The sequence below is a fragment of the Amblyomma americanum genome, chromosome 3 (assembly GCF_052857255.1).
Source record: "Amblyomma americanum isolate KBUSLIRL-KWMA chromosome 3, ASM5285725v1, whole genome shotgun sequence".
In the NCBI taxonomy this organism is placed as follows: Eukaryota; Metazoa; Arthropoda; class Arachnida; order Ixodida; family Ixodidae; genus Amblyomma; species Amblyomma americanum.
This window is the reverse complement of record NC_135499.1, coordinates 140,735,134-140,758,929: the sequence shown is the minus strand read 5'-3', so window position 1 is coordinate 140,758,929 and position 23,796 is coordinate 140,735,134. Positions and strand designations below refer to the sequence as shown.

Genomic DNA, 23,796 nt, shown 5'->3' with positions numbered 1-23,796 from the left:
TTTTTAAAAGGTTATGAAATGGACCCCTAAATCCAAGTAGGTACAATTTTTGTAATAATATTTCGTGATTTACTGTATCAAAAGCTTTGGCGATATCTAGAAATAGGCAGCAGGCAAACAGATTGTGATAAAAAGCAGTATACAATTCATCTGCAAATTCTTCTAAAAGTAATAGCGTTCCACGGTCTTCTATGAACCCGAACTGTCGGTCAGACAGAATAGAAAACTTTTTCACAAATGATGTCATGCACTCTAACAAATTTTTCTAAAATCTGGGAAAGTATTGGTAAAACGGATATGGGCCTATAATTATCAAGAAGCTCTCTCTTGCCACCCTTGTATATTGGTCTCACAATCGCCGTTTTTAAGATACTCGGTATTTCAGCAGTCTCTAAGAATCCGTTGAGGATAGACAGAAGTATGTTCTCTAGCGCTTCATAATTTCTCTGAAGCAGAGACACTGGAATACAATCAAGACCAGGTGGTTTTTTATGTTTGAAGCTAAAGATTATACGGGCCAGATCACCTGCCGACAGCTTCGGTAAAAAGGCGGACGCAGATACCGTATGTGTCAAGGAACATCTATCGTGTGGCAAGGATGAACAAGGCTGAGATACACTTGCAAAGTGTTTGTTAAATAATTCAGCTGTTTGCTGAGGATTACACGAGAAAATGCCTTGAAAAGATGACTCATTTGTGTTAACGCCTCTCAAATTATTATTTAATGACCAAGTTTTGGCGGGGTTTCTGGTAGCTTCTCTAAATTGCTCACGGTAGTACTGCCGTTTGGCAGAACGAATAAGCGCGACAACTCCGTTTCTTGCGGCTCTGTATTCGGTGCGCAATTCAAGATTTTTAGGGGAACGCTTACAACGCTTCCACAGCCCATCTCTGTGCAGAATTGCTTGCAAAATTGCTGCATTGAACCAGATATGATTGCGTGTTTGTTTTTTGTGGATGACCCGCTTCGAGGCTTGTTCAAATATCCTTAATTGTTGGCAGAACAAAGAATAAAGTATATGAGGGGGGTTATACCCAACTAATGACTGCCAGTTGAAGCTACGAATTAGGTTATCTAACATGCGCTGATCTACTATAGTGACGTGAAAGTTATTTTGAGCGGTGTTTGAAGTTTAATAATAATAATAATAATAATAATAATAATTGGTTTTAGGGAAAGGAAATGGCGCAGTATCTGTCTCATATATATATATATATATATATATATATATATATATATATATATATATATATATATATATATATATATATATATATATATATATATATATATATATATATATATATATATATATATATATTGTTCTTGTGAATATGTTAATATGTTGTTTTTGGGGAAAGGAAATGGCGCAGTATCTGTCTCATAATTGTTGGACACCTGAACCGCGCCGTAAGGGAAGGGATAAGGTAGGGATTGAAAGACGAAAGGAAGAAAGGGGTGCCGTAGTGGAGGGCTCCGTAATAATTTCGACCACCTGGGGATCTTTAACGTGCGCTGACATCGCACAGCACACGGGCGCCTTAGCGTTATGCCTCCATAAAAACGCAGCCGCCGCGGTCGGGTTCGAACCCGGGAACTCCGGATCAGTAGTCGAGCGCCCTAACCACTGAGCCACCGCGGCGGGTTTGTTCTTGGGAAAAATTAGGCTTTAAACACATTCCTCCCGCATGAAAAATTGCTCACTTTCTCTGAGTGAAAAGAACGAATTAGTCGCTGGGTAACCGACCGAAATAAAAAAGCCCTTTTGTTTTTTTCCAAGTTGATCGTTATAAATCAAGTAGAACACTTCTTTCACGATGTCGCCTTGCTCGCAGTGTCTCTATATTCGCCATTTGCAAAAGGGTTTTCTGGGATGTTTTCCATCTACTATAAAAATTACAAACAAACCTGACAGATTTATGGTGGACATTCTTAAGTTTGGCAAAAATTGGTCTTTGTGTGTGGGTCCGGAAAAAATACTGTATATTCCAAAATGAAATATCTTTATGTAAGTAATCTGTTTACGGTTGGGGTTTTGCCAAGATTTCTTTTTAAATATCCAAGTTGTTTCATTGCTTTGTTTAGAGAACACGTTATGTGGACGTTTCATTTCATGTCTGATGTAAGTACAGCTCCTATATAAGTACTTGTAATTCGCAACCTGATATAAGGGGCTGTTTTCGATGGTGTAGCAGAACTTTAATGAATTAGCTTTGGGCATCATGGTCATAGCTGCTGCTATTTTTATATTTGAATATATTTGCCAATTTGAACACCAAGCTTGACTTTTCCTCAGATATACTTAATAGCTCCTTATCGTCGCGGCTGAAAATGCATGATAATGTATGCAATAATCTGCGAACAGACGTATTATTACTATTATTACTGCTATTAATGACTGCTTCCGCAGTCATTAATAAAAAAAAAGTAGTGGTCCCTAAACAGAACCCCGTGGAACACCTGAGAGGCAGAGTCCGAATCGATTCCATCAGTAGGTACTGAATCATATTAAACAACAGCTTTAAGTTAATAATAATAATAATTGGTTTTTGGTGGAAAGGAAATGGCGCAGTATCTGTCTCATATATCGTTGGACACCTGAACCGCGCCGTAAGGGAAGGGATAAAGGAGGGAGTGAAAGAAGAGAGGAACAAATAGGTCCGTAGTGGAGGGCTCCGGAATAATTTCGACCATTGCTTTGTTTAGAGTAATAATAATAATAATAATAATTGGTTTTTTGGGGGAAAGGAAATGGCGCAGTATCTGTCTCATATATCGTTGGACACCTGAACCGCGCCGTATGGGAAGGGATAAGGGAGGGAGTGAAAGAAGAAAGGGAGAAATAGGTGCCGTAGTGGAGGGCTCCGGATTAATTTCGACCACCTGGGGATATTTAACGTGCACTGACATCGCACAGCACACGGGCGCCTTAGCGTTTTTCCTCCATAAAAACGCAGCCGAAGTACACGTTATGTGGACGTTTCAAGTCTGATGTAAGTACAGCTCCTATATAAGTACTTGTATTTCGCAACCTGATATAAGGGGCTGTTTTCGATGGTGTAGCAGAACTTTAATGAATTAGCTTTGGACATCACGGTCATAGCTGCTGCTATTTTTATGTTTGAATATATTTGCCAATTTGAACACCAAGCTTGACTTTTAATAAAATATACTTAATAGCTCCTTATCGTCGCGGCTGGAAATGCATGATAATATATGCAATCATCTGCGAACAGACGTATTATTACTATTATTACTGCTATTAATGACTGCGGAAGCAGTCATTAATAAAAATTTAAAAAAGTAGTGGTCCCTAAACAGAACCCCGTGGAACACCTGAGAGGCAGAGTCCGAATCGATTCCATCAGTAGGTACTGAATCATTTTAAACAACAGCTTTAAGTTTCAAGAGCAGTTTTTGGTACGCGATTCCAAACTCACGAGCAAGCTGGCACTTGCACGTGCCAGCAGAAAGTTCGAACGCGTGGCTGGTTTTATGCCACCGCCTACAAACGCAAGAGCCTTGGTTCGGTGATTCGAACCTGTGGCTCGAACCAGGGGCCTTTCACATGCGAAGCGAATGAATGAAAAACTTTATTGTATAAGCGAACGCCCTACCACTGAGCTACACCCCCGGGCTTGGGTACCCGGGTTCGAACACGGCCGCGGCGGCCGCGTTTCGATGGAGGCGAAACGCGGAAGGCGCCCGTGTGCTGGGCAATATCAGTGCACGTTAAATATCATCATGTGGTGGAAATTATTCCGGAGCCCTCCAATACGGCGTCTCTTTCTCTCCTTCTTTCGCTCCCACCTTCCTCCCTTCCCTTAGGCGCTGTTGATGTGTCCACCTGGAACCGAGACAGTTACTGCGCCAATTATTTTATTCAAAAATCACGCAAATTACTAACGTAAGAGCATGCCGGCACTTGGATGCGCGAGGCTAAGTTTAAACGCGTGGCCGCTATGAAGCGTATACGTTTGATGGTAACTGATAAAACGCTTCATCAATCTGTACACCTCATTTCAATAAATTCGACTATTGCCCAAATGATTTAAAAGAACTGGAAAGCATGACAAGCAGCCTTCCTTCCACAAATATGAGGCGCACGCGCCAGTTTGCGTCAAAGAGCGAAGAGGGCGCCACGAGTCCGTGCTCTCACGAAATCGGAACCCACATGCTAACGCTTTCCCCTCTGCATCAATTGCATTGATAACCCGTGCTGCTTTTTTTTGTATCAGTGTAATTTTAGCAAGTTTACAATGACTTGGAAGCTCTGAATGTGACAATAACTTTTCGAATATTAGACATAAGCGTGAGGAAAAAGAAAGGTAGAAGGAATGGCGTCAATTCCCGAAGACTTTTTGACATCCAGACTGAGCAGAAGCATTCGTACGCTATCGTCACTAACGTATATATCACTTATCGGAGGGATTTTGTGAAATGCAGTGAATGCCGGAGAGGTATCATCGTCCATTGTGAAAACAACGGAAATAAAGGTTTAAGGCATCAGCTGTTCCTTCTTTGTTAAGGCAGTGCCATTTATGAAGAGACTCGAAGCAGATTGCTCTTTGGCGACAACTGATGATAAAATTCGGCCGGGGACACAACAACAAGCTCTTTTAAACCCAAACTTTGATTTTTCTGCGAGATTTCTCAGAAGCAGAGGCAATTCAGATAAGCATGATGCACCTGCCAGGGAAGGACATTGACATTGGTATTGTTTCCGTGCTTTTTTCACCTCACGACCTGTAAGGGCTATTTCTTTGTCATACAATGCTTGGAAACGCGTGTTGCTATCGTTTTATGTGGAATGAAACAGCTTATACAAGCGTGTCACTAAATATTTGAAAAACACTCCTAGCTTAGCGGAAGATGTGCTATTGCATACATGTGGGGAAACAAAAGGAGACGTATTGTCCAACGCGACGAGCACATACACCGAAAACAACCTTTTGTTCTAATCTTGAAACATTCTCGAATTCTATATTAAAGGGCACCATTTTGTGCTCTGAAAGGCCCTAAAAAATGAGCATGCTTGGAGTCGTGCCAATAACTATGTTATTGACAAGGAATAAATATGAAGTCGCCACACTTCCACTGGAACACCAGTAGATAGTCTAGTTTAACTAATTGCCTTAAATTACGTGATAGGCTTAGGTCAGCAGAGGGTGCAAAAGAACGAGTGCGCATGTCTGGGAACTCATTAGTTCAGTCAACATCTTGAACGTTAAAATCATCTGTCAACAAAATGCTACGTGATAGGTTCCTATACCCGCATAGAAATTCATTCAGGCTTTAAAAAAAATGCTAGGATTGAGTTTGGAGGGCGATTAATGCGCCATTAAGGAGGTGGAAACACTTCCAGAGCACGATTAACAACGTACTAAATTACAACGGGGTCCCGCAGTCTGGACAGACTCAATGACTCCTTAAAAAGTGTGGCAACGCCACCTCCTCGAAAATCTCTCGTTAAGGTAAATTCCGTAACGTGCCGGAGCGATTACGACATTACGCGTATCTCGATGTAACCAAGTTTCTGTGATAACTATAATGTGTTGGATATGGACCACAATGATGCTTTCTGGATCTTCCGTATTGTTAGCTATACTACGAGCATTTACGTTGAGAAAACAAAATGTACTTTTTGCGCGGATCTCGGATTACGGTGTTTCTTTAGACGCGGTTAAACGTGCAACGGAAGGCACCGTTTTTGTTTGGGTTCCGTATGAATGAAACATTTCGTTGTCTCTTAATTTTGTCTTAGACCAAATTGGCCTTTCTTCACTGCCCTCTAATGCCAGTCGTACTTCCCCTAAACATTTTTGACTGGCCTCATGGCTGCTGAAAAGTCTTTACCAACAGATATATTATATTCGCTTCTTTGTCTTAAAGCAGCTTTTAAGAACCTTCACTTTTTCTCGGTGACCAATAAGCTTCAGAATTACTGGCCGTGGTTTTCTTGGTTTATTTTTCGCTAATTCTGTGTATCCTTTCTACTGAAGATACATGCCCACAAAGATTATTTCGGAACAACCCATCAATGATATCTTCCATAAGTGAAGAAGACGATTCTTCTGCGAGCACAGGAATACCAAACAAATTGAGGTTATTTATCCTACTTCTGTTTTCGATGTCAACCAACTTTCTCTTTATGGTTTAACCGCTTTTCCAATATCGGTGACCATTGTATCTACTTTTTTCACAACTGCTGCTGACTCTTCAACCTGTTTGAGATTTGCCTCCACTGCGTCAAGTCTTCCCTGCATACTTTTCTAACCATCTAGAAGATGCAACAGTAGCTGCTGAGAATTCTGTCCAGAATTTACCTCGACATCGTCACAGCAGCAGTAATGAGAACAGAATATCCTGCGCATGCAGGTAGACACTTTTGTGGCACGCCAGCAGAGCGAGACAACGGTTGCTAGATGTTGTTGCGGAAAGCTCAGTGTCTACCTGCGCAGAAAGCAGGAATGGGTTTGTCATGGCGTGGACCGGCGGCCCGCTGACATCCCCGTAGAAGTTATCGATGTAAGGTGAGCCTCTTACATAAGCAGGGCCCGAAGAAGTTGAGGGCGGTGCCGCCGAGACATCGTCGTAACACGGCAATTTGGGCGCGTAGACTCAGTAGAAACCGGCAATGGTGTGACACATGTTCCTTCATCGAGTGTGCTGACCGGCCCAGTCGAGCCTATATAGTAGCAGCATATCTGCGCAAAAAGCAGGAACAGGTTTGTCATGGCGTTGACCTGTGGCCTGCAGACATGCTCACTCCCGTAATTCACGGTTTCCTCTTCGACGGCCTAAATATCCAATGCAAAAAACTTTCGTCGTAAGCATTCTTGAAAGTTTTCGAGAAAACAACTGCAAGTGGCTTCAGGGTCTTTTATGCTCAGGGTTTCTGACCTAGCCTGTCATAGCTATATTGTCACGAAATGTATCTAGACTAAATAAATTTGTCTGTTTCGGTTAAGCGAATGTCCTCTTGTGTTTCGGGTGTGTATGCCGAGTGTGCACTCATTAGAAAAATCGCTAGGTAATACCTTATATGTATTTCTTACCACACCTGAGATGACATTTGAATCGGGAATGTTTATTATGAAAGCATCGTTAATATGGCGGAGTAGTCACGAATGCGGTTTTGGTTATGTATAATGTTGCGAAACCTGTTTTCGTATATCTGCAGAGTTCAGCATTTGTCGCAGAAGATTAAATAAAATCCGCATTTAAAATCTCCTCACAGCCGTTGAAATTTACCCGTCCAATGTAGTCATCGAAAAGACCAAGTTTTCGCACTGCCACCAAGGGGACTGAACAAAGTACAAAAAACAATGTTACTGCAACTGGTGGTGAGCACTTTATATTCGCCAATAACAAGCAAGAACTTGCAACATTGAACTCTGGACAATAAGAAATCATCGTTGGCCTCTATATCTTGCTATTTAAGAAACGATGCCCGGCCCATGAGCACTCTTCGCTTTACCTATTTCTTATTCATTCTGCTCTCAAGGCCAAAACTTTACAGAAAAGCTCAGCACTGGGAATAAACAAACAGCAGCACTGCTAAAAATAATCAGGATTAACTTGTTTAACAGCTAGGCGTTCATTAGCGAAGCGTCAGTGGCTAAACTTGTTTCAGACGCGTCATGTTTTGGGGACAGCGGTCGGACTGGGTTCAAAGCAGGCAACTCTGCCTTGATCCTGGCCATTTCTCGCCACGAAATTACCGCAGCCACCGCCTCTGAACAGTGCCCCTACGTCAGAGTAGCCGTTGCACTGCGTGGGCTATAGCGTGCTGGCAATGACTGCCTGACGGGCAGGCGAGAACCGTGTAATAACGCGACCAACTATTCCGTGGCCGGCTTTACTGAATATGGCGAAGCTGCCCGTTATCGCAAGTTCAAGAGGAAGGCTGTCGCACAAAAGGCGTTTTCCGCTACACTCCATAAAGGCAAACACGCGTGATAAACTTCAGCGCACCGTGTGTGGTAGTGGAGTTGGAGCGATAAGTATAATCGGCGCAGGTCGCGCACTGTGTCGAAAAGGCAGCTTTGTTTTTACTTTGGCAGCACTAGATATATAGCTGCCTCCTCTCTATTATCAACAGCAGAGACAGTACACCAAATAAGGGACGTGGAATGGGCTTCGTTCCTCGTTATATCAATCCTTATCCGCGGAATTCTGACATATGACCGGCAGAATTTCCAGGTTCGCCAGCTTCGATATAAGTTCAGTGATCTCCTCCCCGCCAGCTCAAGCTGTACATCGGCATACGTTTGAGAACCCTTTTTTTTTCTAGCAAACACGTCAAGTCTAGAGCAAGAAATAAGCGCCGCAAAACAAACGTGTATACATTTATTTTGGTCAGGAAACCAGTCGTCCACGTTCTTTCGTTGAAGTGCACTATATTTACGAGCAATAATAACGGCATAATTCGGGATCCCAAACGAGAATTACCCGGTTGAAACTGCACCCTGTTTAGATCTAAAAAAAATTATTGAACTAAAATATTAAACGAAATATTAAAGCGAAACTACTCCTGCATATGGCAGACCTATTTCGCCGCGCTCGGCGGGTAGGCATGTGGTTCCTGCAAAAATAAAAATGCTAATGCTTACACTGAGTCGCCATGGTCACGCTCGAGCGGGTCATGTGTGACAACCAAATGCAACGCGGGTGTTCTAGTCGAGCTATGTGGTCGATTTGGAAAGGCTGTTTCTTATTATTATTATTATCAACCGAAGCTACACCGCGGCCAGTACCGCAGCCGCTATAAGCTATAACCGCAGCCAGTACGTATTGAGTGGGTCCCACGGGATCTGCTGACCTATCAAAGCCAGGCAGATTTAGCGCCCCGCCTTGCGAATCCAAACTGATCACTGCCTCGGTTCCTTCATTTGGACAGTATACCCTCCTTTCATCAAGAAAGGAACTCCTCCGGTGCCGCACGCGTGCTCTCATCCCTCCGTGTGCGGTAACCCTCACCCGCGGTCTTACCCGTGCAGAGGAGGTTGCGCTTAGGAGGATCCGGGTCGGGGTTGCCCTCACACCAGCCATCACTCGGAAGTGGCCTCAGTACCGAGATTTGTTTCCTCGGCCAGGGTGTCCGATGTGTAAACACGAGGACATTGAAGCCGACATTCATCACTTGCTGTGGGACTGCCCAGCTCTCAAGCCTACAAGGATCCGGCATCTGAAGGTAGCGGGTCTTTCACCAAGCAACCCTGCTTCATAAATTGCCTGTACGCAGGGACCGTACCATCGTTCTCTACTGGACTTTGTCAAATCAGCTAGCCTTTTTCCATTAATTTAATCCCTGATACATATTTCATCATACCTTCGCCCTTTATTGATGCCCTGCGGCAATAAATTTCACTTAAAAAAACGAAGCTATAGCTATGCGGTAATGAGCAAAGGATAAATAATCAAAAGGAATTGAATGCGGAGGGAAATCCGTCACATGGACAGACAGCTGCACCTTTGACAGCTGTGGTTCGAACCGCAGCTACTCGCCATTCAGACACAGCAGGCGCATCCAAACGGTAGGTTTATAACTGTCCCACACTCTGTTGAATCACCCGATATATTAAGGTATCCGGGACCGCGCTTGAACCTAGTGGGGACAGTAATTTGTCCTGGATTGATGTCTCATTACGCACACCGATACCCTTTCCACATAGGTACAGTACAACAGAATTTATGTTTACCGGTGACGCCATTTACAATGAATTTTACGACAGTGTTTCTTCCTGTTGCTTCAACGTGGACGACGTTCCTCTGGGACAGACGATTGCCAAAACTTTCCTGAGCATTCTTTTGTTTTTTGTTGTGAAGTACACGCAGTGATGTTCTACGCTGTAAGGAAAAGTCCACTACTTAGACATAAAATCCCTGTTTTGGGATTTTTTTTTCTGCGCAGGAGTTTGGACGTTTTTTGCATTCTTCCGTGCTCCATTTTGTAGCATTTTTTCATTAAGCCTTGCTGTACATCGGCATAAATGAAAGCCAGACTGTAGGAATTTGGCAAGTGCCAGTCAGTTCAGTTTTCAGTTTTCGATTTCAGCTTTGTTTTCCGCGCTCAACCATGCATTTGAAGCAGGGACGCCCGGTGAGAAAGTTGAGCATTATCACCACCTAAAGCGCTAACTCCAAGGGCCTTTCATGGGCGTACGCGCTCAGCGTCGGCGCTCTTGGCGTACGCCAGAACCAGTCTTGCGTGCGCACAGCTGGAGACGCCAGCAAACTTCGGCGAGGCGGCGCCGATATCTGACCGTGCTAGATATCGGCGCCAGCACACGGGCGCTCGCGTAATGGCCGATTCACACGACGGACTGTTTGCCAGCGGCCCGCGCATCACGTGTTCGTGCGTCACCAAATCGAGAGGCGTGCCATCGGCCCGCGGACTGGACAACGAAGGAAGTTCAAGTGCCTCTCCCCTCGAGGGAATTAGCGGCGGCCCGCGAAGATGCGCGCGCCAGCTCTGGCAACTACCACTCTTGCCAGTATTTCGGCTTCCACATTTCACTGAGTGGCGTTGAGCTGGCGCGCTGTTTTGACAAGCTGCACTGCGTTCGCTACCATGACGAAGTGATCGACTCGGCTAGCAAGACGGCCAAGGCCATTGAGGAATTGGACAAAGGGCCGCACCTGCCCCCATTCAATCGCAGTCATGGGTCGGGAGGGGAAACCAGTTTGACCATCCTTGCAAATCTGGCGACAGTGGTACACCCAGCGCGTCGTCTGCTCTTTTGGTCCGTCGCATCCGCTTGACGTCATCGGATCGCAGGCCAGTTTTTAGTGACGCACGAACACGTGATGCGCGGGCCGCGGGCGAACAGTCCGTCGTGTGAATCGGCCATAAGCGTCGGAAGCGGGGTCCGGTTTCGCGGGGCTCTCGGTGACTCTTTTCTTCATGGCATGAAGCTCTTTCCGGTTCCCCGAACTTTTCTCCGCGGTTTAAGTTGTCCTTCCAGTGCCCCCCAGCCTCTTCTCTTCACATTTTAAATTCTCTCCCTCGGCTCGAGAGGGAAAGCGAGCCAGCACCAGGAACATGGTGATGCGTGCCCCTTTTCGACGCCCGTTCCGGCGTACGCCAAGAGCGCCGACGCTGAGCGCGTTCGCCAAGGAAGGGCCCTTGGAGTTGGCACTTAAGGCTGCACGTTGCTGAAAGAGTTGCTACGAATCCAGTTTCTAGCTTCATTCAATCAGAATGCAGCTCTTAACGGAATAAAGGGAAACAGGCACGGAAATTACTATAGCATCCCTCCGAGCCAAGACTAGCGCCTGTACAGTGGTGGTCCCGAGCCCGAACCCCGTGTCAGCATGCTGCTAACGAGCATATTCCTTGCCCACCCGAAGGAAAAACAGTTCCTAGAATTCGTTGACAGCTTCGACGCTCGGAAAAACACACTTTATCCAAATTTATGGCCGGGGGAAAGAAGACCCCGGCGAGAGTGCACCGTGCCCGAAAAAAAAAACAGTTAAGACACCCGGACACGCCATAGCCACCGACTGTTCGCAGAAAAGAGGGGACCGCGTGGACGCCTCTCGCGCCCTGACGGCAAGAGGAGGAACCTCACGCGACGGGGGGGGGGGGGGGGGGGGGGGGTGAAGAAGCGGATTGAACGAGAGACAAGCGCCCGAGGGAAGCAGACGAGTCGTCACCGAGTGGGCGCTGCGACAGCAGCTCAGTTCGCACAGGCGCGATCTCCTTCGAAAGCGTGGACTGACATCCTTCTAAGTTTTTCTTAAGCGACCTCAATAAATCAGTTTTCCAACATCCAATGAGTGTCTAATAACATGGCGCAGCCGACAGGATGTCAGTAAAACGCAATCTCTGAAGACGCAACGGCCCAACAGCGAACCTCATTGATGGACTCCGACTCAGCGATTGTCTACTTGCCGCTGCCCTCGGTCGACCGTAACCTCCTGGGCACCGCTGCGAAGAGACAGCTTGCGGACGAACTGAAATGCCTTGAACTACAGTGCTCCGGAAGCAAGGGCGAGCTGATCTCGCGAATTCTCGCAGACAACATTCGTCGACGACTTTCTGACGAGATGGACACGCCAACGACAAGCCAGGCTGCCAGCGCCGACGACAGGCAGGCGTACCTGGAGGCGCTGTTCACAATCAAGGAGCTCTGTGCCGAGGTAGAGACCGTCCGAACGCAGTTCGCTCGGGCTACCATGGCTAGCGCACCTGGAGTGCACGGCAACGTCAGCCTAGTTGCCCCACCGCCGACGGAAAACGTCATGAGTTCCGGACGAAGCTCAACACAATTTGCAGTTCCTGCTTATGGCACGAGAGCTAGAACGACGGAAAGATTGCCTACGGCTAGTGACAACCACTCACCCTACGACACGGGACTGAACGGGAGTGCCCATATACCGCCGCCATGCGCCACCAGTGACGGGACACCGAGTATGACAGCAATCCTGGCAATGATCGCCACCACGGAGGCGCGGCTAGCCACTGCGTTGACGAGGACTCTCGAAGCCACGACACCGGTGCGGAACCACTCAACGAGCGACACGTCTTTAAGACGGAACTCCGCAGCAGAGTGTGCACGGCTCTGGATCTCGATCCCACGTTGAACGCATCGCGGCACTGGCGCACTGGGCGGAGTCGTTAACGCTAGCCAGCGCAGCGACGCGTCTGACGGGAGCCGCAAGGGACTGGAACAGCCCCCACGGAACAAGGTGAGACACCTGGCACGAGTGGAAAGAAGCCTTCTCCTCCCGTTTCAAACGAAAGCTCTCGATGCAAGATTTTCTTGACCTCAAGGCCAACCGAGGTCTTGAAGCGTCCCAGTCCATCGCGGAGTACATGTACTCGAAGAACGCAGTACTTGACAAGGCGCCTTACCCTCTGGCCACCGAGGAAAGGATCTCGCTCATGCGGAGCGGCAAAGACGATGGCACCTGGACGAATCCACTCGGGGCAAAGTTTTGCACCGCTGCACGCACGGCCTAGAATGGACACTGGCTTCCATTAATTTGCTTTTAGTTAATTTTGCAACACAAACATGGTGTTTGTGAGTGTACATGCGACGCAAAGCACAAAAGCGGCCGAAAGAAGCTTTCTTCTAACGCGCTGACGCCATCGGAAAGCACGCATTTCACGGCTCCTTCCGCGGCCTCGCGCGACAGCGAATAGCTTTTCGCGCGCGCCGCGCATGAGGTGACGCCAATTGTTCTGGGGTAGTGGCGCCGCCATACCAGCGCACGAGGCCTATAGCGGCAAACTGAACGACCGAAGAGCAAGCGGTTCGGTAGTTTCGGATTCGGGAGCGCGCGCGCAATGGGGAACTTGCGCTGAAGTTTGCGGTGCCGATTGCAGCGCCATAGCACACTGCCTAGCGTGAAGAGCAAGCAGTTTTGGGTAGTACTATTAGTACTTTTCTGCGCCACCTTCAGGCGCTTATTGGCGTGAGCCTCCGCGCTCTGTCGAAGGCGTACGTGCAGTGCGTCAGCTATCTGGACTATGCCGAGAGAAGCTATCCAATGAATGCTGTCAGCCAAACGCGGGTATCTAATCGCGCAGAATGTGTTCTCGCGTTTGCAGCGGCCCAAGCGGCGGACAAAAACAGTTTTGCGTCACCGAATGGAACAATTGCAGTGCCACCTTGGCAGCACAGGCTCCCCATTGTTCGTCCGGGAAAGCGACCGCCAGCGCGAGCGAGCCGCCCTCACCACTCGCACTGCTGGGCAACCGCGACGATACCGTGTCGTTCTTCGCAAGCCTGCCTTAATTGCGCGCAGCCGCGTGCATGCTGGTGGGCTAGCGGAGCAGAGAACGAAAAATGTGCGAGTCAAGGTTTTCTTTAAAAAATTTCGGTAAAAGGTTGGGGGGTGAGCAAATTATGCGCGCGCAAATTACGCGAGTAAATGCGGTATTCGTTTTGTTTTCTTTTTTAGCTTTCAGCAATCAGCTTTTTATTTAATGTGCATCTCTCGCTTGTGCTCACACCTTCAACCCCAAGATAAAAAGGCGGAAAAACCGGCCACGTTCCCCAACATTCGCAAACTCGTCTGGCTGGGCTGCGCACAGAATCATGTGACGCCTCGTCCGGCTTTCATTGACTATCTGCCGCTCACCGCTCCGGCATCAGCGCGACGTCAGTGTTCTTCCGGTGTCTTGGCACGCTGCCAATTTAGCCGTACGAGCCACCGCCGCCGGCGCTCCTGTCAAGACGTGAACACGCGGCGCCCTCACTGGCACTTGGCGCGCTGCCAAGGTCTGTGCTGCGCGGACGGCACAGACACCAACGGCACGGAACCGAGAAAGAGCTAACGCTCTGAAATGAGTTTTTAACAAACCTGGTATTGTGTCTGTTTCGCGCCCGCCCGCCAGAACTGTACCGGAAAGGGGGACAGGCCACTCGGGGGTGCTAGCGGAACCCAGTTTGAGAAACCCTTGCTTAGGAGAATCTTTCAAGACAGGGTAGTTTTAAAATGAGGCAGTAAATACTCACTAGGTGTCCTGGTTGGTTTCGCTGGTAGATATACTTTCCCGAACAGGCTCTGGTACCACGAACTTTCCGCGAAAGCTGTATAGCTTTCCTTCGTAGCCATGTGGCTTAGTGTGAGTGCCGATGAGTAATTACATCCTGATTTGAAGTTTGCTCCATCTTAGAGGATCTACCTAAACACATTGAGTATATTGCAGAGCACGGAGGGAATAAGCGATATTGAACTTTCTTGTTCTCGATCTAACAGACTCTAAACATCCGATCCCCAGCTACGTCTTACACTGAATAATAATAATTGGTTTTTTATGGAAAGGAAATGGCGCAGTATCTGTCTCATATATCGTTGGACACCTGAACCGCGCCGTAAGGGAAGGGATAAGGGAGGGAGTGAAAGAGTAAAGGAAGAAGAAGGTGCCGTAGTGGAGGTCTCCGGTATAATTTCGACCACCTGGGGATCTTTAACGTGCACTGACATCGCACAGCGCACGGGCGCCTTAGCATTTTTCCTCCATAAAAACGCAGCCGCCGCGGTCGGGTTCGAACCCGGGAACGTCTTTCACTGAGTGAAGCAACTGATCGAACAAGGAAACAATAGCAGGAACACGCTGTCAACCAGGTCACAGCCCGCTCGATGGCACTCAGTGCTGATCGCCGTATCAGCCTTGTCTTTGTTTTCTTTTTGCCGCTCTCTTAAGAGAGACGGCTCGCGAAAACTTCGCGCAGTAGCAGTGGTAGCCATCATGCTTTGAGATGGCTCGAAGGAAGCCGTATGGAAAAGATTGTTGCACTGCATCAATTGCGTCGTGCTCTTCTTTAGTCTCCTGCGTTGGTAGTCGGATTGGTGCTGTGACCAGGTCGTGACCTTTATCTTCAGGCAAAATGATCGTTAGCTTCAAAAGTTCTCCTGGTTCCCCAGCTAATTCCTGAAATTTCCTGAAAACTCCACAGTTTTGCACCAAAAATTCTCTGAAGAAGGAAAAGTTCGCCGCATGGATAAACACTGAACGACACCCATCACTTCTTAATAGGTGAGTAAAAAGATGCGGCAACTGTAAGTATTTACTTACCCAGGAATTGTTACTGTTTGCTACATGTCCTTGAAGAGTTCGTGTCTTTAGTGTTTACAACTGTAACGAGAGCTTATTTGAAGCCTTCTTTCGCATATAATTCGGTATGTGATAATGGGGAAAAGACTGACGTCCTCTGCCTGTTTTTTTACTATTTTTGGCTGGGTGTCACTAAATCTGTTACCGTGTTCACCAAACGCATAACAGTACATTAGACATCGGTGTATCCGCCACAGGTCCTCGTACATAATTACCTCCAAATCATTGCGTTTTACCCCACAGAAACCCTACAGCTAGTTATCATGGTCAGCAAGTCCACAGCGGGAGAAAATCCGCTTCTTCTGTCTTCTAATTAGCCCCGTCTTGAGCCAGCCGCCACCACCTCCCCATACTAGACAATTTCTTAACCGACCCAGTTGACTCCGCATGGTTAGTCGTCCACACAGTTGTCTAAAGAGCCCTAACGGCGCACTCTGCTGTGCATTTATGACAATCACCGCTCCCTGGCGGGCATTGTACAGCTTTCGGACTCACGAGGATGTAAGCACTGTCCACAGGAATGTGAATGCAAGACAAGGTGAGGTTTCGAACCCTAGGCCACTCGCAGACAACATAGTGTATTCCGCGGTGCGCCTTTCGAGCTCTAGGCAGGTTTTGTGGACGGCTCTGCTAGAGAAAGTTAATGGGGTCAACCTTGACATTTCTAAGCCGCAGAAGAATTTGCCCTCAGCGTTCATCAACGATATATGTTCAAATTCAACTCTGTTGATAATGCCGACAGCGTCGACAAACCCGCGCAACATGTGCACCGACGCACTCTCTGTGAGGACAATGAGTGATGTCGCTGACGTGGAGGTCACTGAGTGTTTTCAGTGTTAGCTGCAGCCGTGTTAGCTCAGCTCAGCACATACATTTTTGTAGGTTCCCACTGCGTGCATCAAATATGTTGTGAAAAAAGGTACACAGTGCCTTTTGGCTACCATCTGATCGTCATTCATTTTATTACGGAATCACACTGCAGTGCTTTCAGAGGGTTGAGTTCTTTTAGCTCACCGGGCGATTTTAGTTAAGAAGTTTGGTTTTTCTCTTTAAAATTGGCATTTTGTAGTTAGCGCGCTCAACAGTGACTTTACTTCTACGCATGTGAACTCTAACGTTCATCCCCTATTTCGTTTTACACGCGTTAAAATATCACACTGCTTGCTTTTTGACAAACTGGACTACCATAACTTGCGACTTGCAAACGCAAAAGCCCCCACTGTCTTTTTTAACGATGTTTATTGCCTCAGGGCATAAAAGGGTATGTAATTATGGATGACGAGGATGCTTAAATAAATGAAAAAAGGTTGGCTGATCCAATTAAGTCAAGGAGTGAGCGATGGTGTGGTGTCTGCGTCCAAGCGCTATATTAATCGGGATTGTTCGGCAAGAGACCCGCTGCCGCGAAGTGCCGAATTCTCGTCGGTTTCAGCGCTGGGAAAACCCACAGCAGGTGGGGAATATCGGCCTCGGTATTTCTGTCCTTGCAGACTGGACACCCGAGGCGGGGATATAGACCTTGAAATTGCGGCCACTTCCGTGTCACGGCTGGAGTTAGGGCAACCAGAGGTTGGCATTTGACCTAAAAAATCTGGACCTCACCTCACCCTTAAAAAGAATTTGTCGACCTCACTCAACCCTAACCTCATCAGTTGAGGTTGAGGTCTTCTTAGATACCCTCACCTCACTTTTCCTGAGGCCACTGCTGACCTCACTCAACCTCACCTCAACCTCAAACTGTGAGGTTGAGGTCGGCTGCTGGACCTCAAAAAACAAACGAAAAAAAAAGCGATTAAGAAGTTTTTCAGTTAAAAACAATTCTGAGAATCCTGTGAGACAGGAAAGCCGAAATGATGACGGTATTATTTAATAAGGTGTGTACAGACACTACTGATGTGCATGCAATAGGAGAAGCTTATAATCTGGGATGAACCCCCAGAGTATATGGCCTGCGGGCAGGGGTGTCCCATACGCGGTTACCACCAGTACGTCGGTGAGTACATTATGTGTGTCAATATTTGGCAGCGTGCTTCGTGTATACCTGTTTGTATTGGAAGCCTCTCGCTCATTCACGCACGAACCTGCAATTCACAAACACCGACCTTCTACACCACCTACCAGAAATTGGGAGGAAAGGGGGGGGGGGGGGAGTATTCACGATATTCTTTTCAGGCGTGAGAATAGTTACCGAATATAAAGAAACTGGTCGTCGATGTACTTTCCAATGCGACGGTTATGCAGACGCATATCAGTATATTTCGATTTTCTAGCTCTACCCGGTATTGTGAGAATGCTCTTTTCAGTCCTCTGTATGTTGCCTTCGAAAACACTTAACAAGCTGCGACGACTGTAGTGCACCAACAGAGGCACGTCGTATTTATGTCTGTGTAGAAGCGAGCGGCTTCTTTTATTAATGTGAAAGCATTAGATGGCTCACTTTCAAGGTCATATCCGCAAAAAAGCGTCTGCAAGAAACGGCACCATGTGACGTCACGAGCCGACGAGTAACGTGACGATGATGACGTCACATAAACAATCAATGGTCATTAATATAATCAGATAATGCTAAGACTAATTAGTATAATTAGCGATGACATCGTATGAGTGTGACGTCATACCAGGTCACGTGAAAGCGATGTAATGTGCCATCAAACCTAGTCACGCGACGACGCTGTAATATGACATCACACCTACTCACGTGAAAACGATGAAATTTCTCGTCATACCAGGCCCCACATCCACCCCCATTTCAAGATCCATATGGATCCCACATTACTAGACATGCGCGCATGACGCATTACAAAGAGTGCCCACAACCCGGTCCACATTAATGACATTCGGATTGTCCAGCAGGTAAACGCGCCAGTTCTCATGTATGGCATTCTGTAAAGATCATGCAACGACACATGCATTTGACTCTCGAGATGATGGCGATGATGCTGATGCTAACAGTGCATCCTTATGAGCCCGGGGAAGTATGATATACCGCTACAAAATTAAAAGTGGCCAGAGTATTGATTAAATAGTGTATGTTACCCAGCAACCGACGACAATTATTGTGCGGGAAAATAGGAATACCTGCAGCTGATATTAGGGATGATGGTGTTGATGTTCTTGGGTGGTCAAGAACCTCCCCCGTTTCCGTCACTTCCCTCCAGGTGGCGATGGTAATAGTTTCGAAATCCTGGGAATTCTCCGATGACTCGGTGATCCCGCGGCACTAAGCAATAAAGGGCTAGATTACGTCTTCGAACACTGCAGTGTGCCGACTATTCAAATCACGCGAATCAAAACAACTGGCCTGGAGTGGGCAGCGTGAACCGTTCTCTCTCTGTCAAGAGCACCATGGCTCTCCGCACAAGTTTCCCCGCAGCGAAATCTTTTTCCGAGCCCCCCCGCCTGCCCCTCCACCCCGGGATAAAAAAAAAAAAGCCTAAATACTCATACCTCTCAAGAGAACTCTGGGTACCATTTCGTCAACCAGTCTGAGACAAGCTGCTTTAACTCAATCACTTTTTTTCCTTCATAACTGAACTAATCAATGGTAAGCCAGCATCCTCGACGTTTTTTACCTGCGAGCACCGCGCGAGCATTCTGCGAAGCCGTTTAAGGTGAACGATGGGACTCCGCAAAATTTAAAGGAAAGATAACGTGTAGTGCCTGGTCGTCTGCAAGGCAGGCCGCCAACCTAACTGATCCCATACGAGAAAAGAAAAAAGAGAGAATTATTAGAAACATAAAAACAAAAATCGCACACGAAAACAGTAGCGAACGGGCACTGACATCGCACAGAACACGGGGGCTAAGACGCCCGTGTTCTGCGCTATGTCAGTGCACGTTAAAGATCCCCAGGTGGTCGAAATTATTCCGAAGCCCCCCACTACAGCAACTCTTTCTTCCTTTCTTCTTTCACTCCCTCCTTTATCCCTTCCCTTACGGCGCGGTTCAGGTGTCCGCCGATATATGAGACAGATACTGCGCCATTTCCTTTCCCCAAAAACCAATTATTATTATTAACAGTGTGCCCCATTAAACGGCATATTAGAAGGTTTGAAAGAGCGACTAAGCAGCGCAGCGCGAGCATGTAATCAGTTCTATTCACACATCTTCATTAAACAAAAAGGAAAAGGAGTCACCTGCCACATCACCATACATTCATTATAGTTTTGCATTTTTTCGCCGCTGTAACGCCGCTATGCTGGCGCGTTCGCCTCGTGTTGTGGTGTTTCGGCATAAGAAGCGAATTTCCGAGAAGGAACAAGGAGCCGGAGACCAAAAGAGAAGTTATTCGGAAGGATAAAAAAGTGAAATTATATTTGCATCTGCTTGAATTACGGAACGAGAATATACAGAGTTAGTGTGAGATTCGAAAGGGGAAGTCACCGATCAAAAGCTTCGACGGTGTTATACAGGCTTTTCTGGCTTCGTGCTTTTTTAATCAAATCAGCAGGTGTCCTTGTTAGGAACAGCCTGAATCATATTCTCTCGCCTGTGCTGACTACTCCAGTTTCTGTTAAGTCAGCTTGTTATGTACAGCAGGATCCCCTATATTCGACTGCAAGGCAAGAGCCATGACGTCAGCGCCGGCAACGAGCATGAATACGAAGCAGTCTTGCTTGGGGCCATCCGCGTTGCGACGAATTTATTGCATGCTAGTTTGACTGAACTTGTTTGTGGCATCAAACAAAGGTATCGCGGGTCAACGTGAGTTACGTGCTTTGCGCGCTTCCGGTGGTTTGAGCCGACGGCCGGCAGGCAGCTACGGCTGCTACGCCAGCGGGGCAAGGGGGAGGGAGAGTGGCGTGCTGTGACAGCAGCACTCCCTCCAGGAAGACCAGAGGGGTGCGTCTTCCCATAGGCTCGGACTGAACGGACATTACGGCGCAGCACCGAAAGCTAAGAGGGAACTGTGGCATCCGGTTGTTCAAACAGGGGAAACCGAACACCAAGCTCATTGCATGAAATCTGCGGTGATGCGCTGCAACTCCGCTTCGGAAGCGGCACTCGTCGGAGTAAGACGTGGCAACTGCAAAAAGTCTCGACCTCAAAATTACGACCTCACTGAATGACGACCTCACTCAACCTCAAACTCGCGCATGAGGTAGAGGTCTGATTTGCTGACATCACTCACAAAATTTCGAGCCGTCACCGACCTCACCTCAACCTCACCTCACGACGTGAGGTTGAGGTCATTTTGAGGTTGAGGTCGACCTCATGAGGTCGAAACCTCGTGAGGTTGCCCACCTATGAGGGCAACCCCTGCCCAGATCCTCCTAAGCGCAACCTCCTCTGCACGGGTAAGGCCACGGGGGAGGTTACCGCACACGGAGGGATGAGAGCAAGTGTGCGGCGCCGGAGGTGTTCATTTCTTGTTAAAAGGAAGGTTGTGTCATCCAGAGTGAGGACTCGAGAAAAGCACTCACTGTCCTTCGTCTCATTTTGCATCAACCGCGCCCAGAAAGTTTCTGTTCCCCGCTGCACAGACACTCCCTTCTAATTAATTCCTGAATGCCTGAAACTTGCCATGGCTGGAATCATCTGCCACAGCCTGAACCTGAACTACATGTTTCACAAAAAATTTTTATTACTTTTGTTTCGATCGTCTGACTGATCAAAGTTTATTGCTCTCTCAGTCCTCTATTTGTTATTCAGATGCTTCATGTATTAGCGAAGTTATTATTTAAAAAATGTTCTGCGCGTTGCGTTTCCATTTGAATCTTGTGTTTTGATTCCGTCTGAATACTGAATCCTACGTTTTTCATTGCTGTTTGTTTCACAATCGTGTTCCCCCTACCTCTGTAACGCAAAAGCTTGAAAGATGAAATGAATGAAATTTTCTGCTTTCACTTCCATGAACGCAGCCAGCGTACAGCGTGAGCATGTCATTCAAATCCCTCACTTGGCTAGGCCTCGGCTCCGAATCCTCAGGAGCATCCGTGTCATCTTCCAACTATTCGCAGACAACTATCTTGACGACACCCTCGCGGTCAAGCATCCCTGCTGAAACGACGTCCACGCTAGCATTGACGCTTACGTATAGTTGCCGGAGCTGACACCTGCCGGAATTTTACACTTAGTGGTCCAACAGATTTCTTAAAATCGAGTGCGCAACTGCATTACTCCATACGGCTGTCTTAGAGGAAATCCCAATTTTTTCGAAACGTCGAGAAATTCTCGGTATCTCCCGCAAGAATTATTTAAAGATTGGATGTAGCGCTATTAGGAAGATCACAGAGAGAGGACGACACAACAGAAAAGAAGGCTACTAACTGGTTTATTTTACACTCAAAAGGATCGTATTTTAAGGCATGACACCACATGCGCACAATGGGGCAGCGCTAGCCGCAAACATGCTATTTGTCAGGGCTCGCACTCTTATCTACTTTCACTGCGTAGCTGCCCGTTACTTGGTTAGCCACACAGTGAAAGTAGATAAGAGTGTGAGCCATGACAAATAGCATGTTTGCGGCTAGCGCCGCCCCATTGTGCGCTTGTGGTGTCATGCCTTTAAATGGGATCCTTGGAGCGAAAAAAACACCTACTGAATTATACACTCCCGCAAGAACTTGGCAGCTAGTAAGCACACACACACACACACACACACACACACACACACACACACACACACACACACACACACACACACGCACACACACACACACACACACACACACACACACACACACACACACACACACACACACACACACACACACACACACACACACACACACACACACACACACACACACACACACACACACACACACACACACACACACGCACACACACACACACACACACGCGCACGCACACATATATATATATATGAGGGCAATGCCACATCGTAGCTAGTTACAGCTGAGATGCAAGTCACAGGCATGTCTGTCAAATTGAGGACGGTAGACTGCACGGCTTGTCTGTTTTCATTGCATGTCAGGTTAGTTAAATAACCGTTCTGAAAGGGACCTTCATGCACACGTTCGTTACAAGGAACTTTGCAAAACTGAGCATTCTTGGAGTCTTTACGGTGTCTTTAGTGCCTCTGTATTAAATAAATTAACAGCGTACTTTCCGCGACCTGAAAGTATAAACAAGCAAGAAATGCCCAGAAGCGCTGCCTTGAATTCACTGCCATCGATATGTCTCGTTAACTGCTACAGAGAGTTGAGGTTGCTGCATGGCTCGGGGGGAGAGGGGGGGCGGGTCTAAAAATGCATACCGGGTGTTTCAGCGAACACTTTAACAATTAAAAAAAATATGCTTTTCGTGGTAGAAATATCGCTTTTCGGCATAGTATTACCAGTGCTGGCGAACACCAGAAAACCGGTCAATCGTCTTAAGCAGTAAGCTGGTCGACTTTTTTTTTTAATAATTAACTTTTCAACTAGTAGGGTAGTTGCAATCAGAGATTTGTAGCCGTTAGTTAGTAATAGCCATATCAGTTTTTAGAATTTCGAAAAGGCGATTATCCTCGGTGCTGTGGCTGGACAAATTTTAGCTGCATCGTGCGAAAATGCACGCGCTTTCGAAACATGCAAGCAACCCCCCCCCCCCCCTCCCCCAGTGTACGTAGCTAATCGAAAAAGTCAAATTTTGTCTTGCCACAGCGGGTTCGAACCCGACCGCGGCGGCTGCGTTTTTATGGAGGAAAAAACACTAAGGAGCCCGTGTGCTGTGCGATATCAGTGCACGTTAAAAATCCACAGGTGGTCGAAATTATTCCGGAGCCCTCCACTACGGCACCCCTTTCTTCCTTTCTTCTTTCACTCCCTCCCTTATCCCTTCCCTTACGGCGCTGTTTAGGTGACCAACGATATATGAGACAGATACTGCGCCATTTCCTTTCCCCCCAAAAAACAATTATTATTATTATTATTATTAATTATAAAAACTGATATGGCTATTAGTAACGACCGGGCACAGATCTCTAGCCGCAACTAGGCGCTTAACTCTACTAGTTAAAAAAGTTAATTAGTAAAATTAGTTAACCAGCTTACTACTTAAGATGATTCACCGCTTTTCTGGTGTCCGCCAACACTGGTAATACTATGCCGCAAGAGCCATATATTTACCCTAAAAACCGTATTTTTTAAATTTTTTGAAAGTGTTCGCTGAAACACCCGGTATATAAAAGAAAACGTCATAATCAGTGACAGAGGTTCGTGTCCTGCGTCGTATAAGCATCTGGTCACACGAAGACCATAATGGTCGGCGCCTG

General features: G+C 47.1%; 1 protein-coding gene across 2 annotated transcripts in view; it reads left to right on the top strand.

Moving 5' to 3' along the window:
• Positions 1 to 23,796, top strand: part of LOC144125028 (chitin synthase chs-2-like) — a 115,948-nt gene that overhangs the window by 15,670 nt on the left and 76,482 nt on the right. Inside the window, exon 2 of one of the 2 annotated variants that reach the window (XM_077658064.1) lies at positions 15,418 to 15,497. The exons of the other annotated variant lie outside the window; for it this stretch is intronic. The gene's annotated coding sequence lies outside the window, so the exon portion shown is untranslated. The remainder of the gene's footprint in view (positions 1 to 15,417; positions 15,498 to 23,796) is intronic. 2 annotated transcript variants of the gene reach the window in all.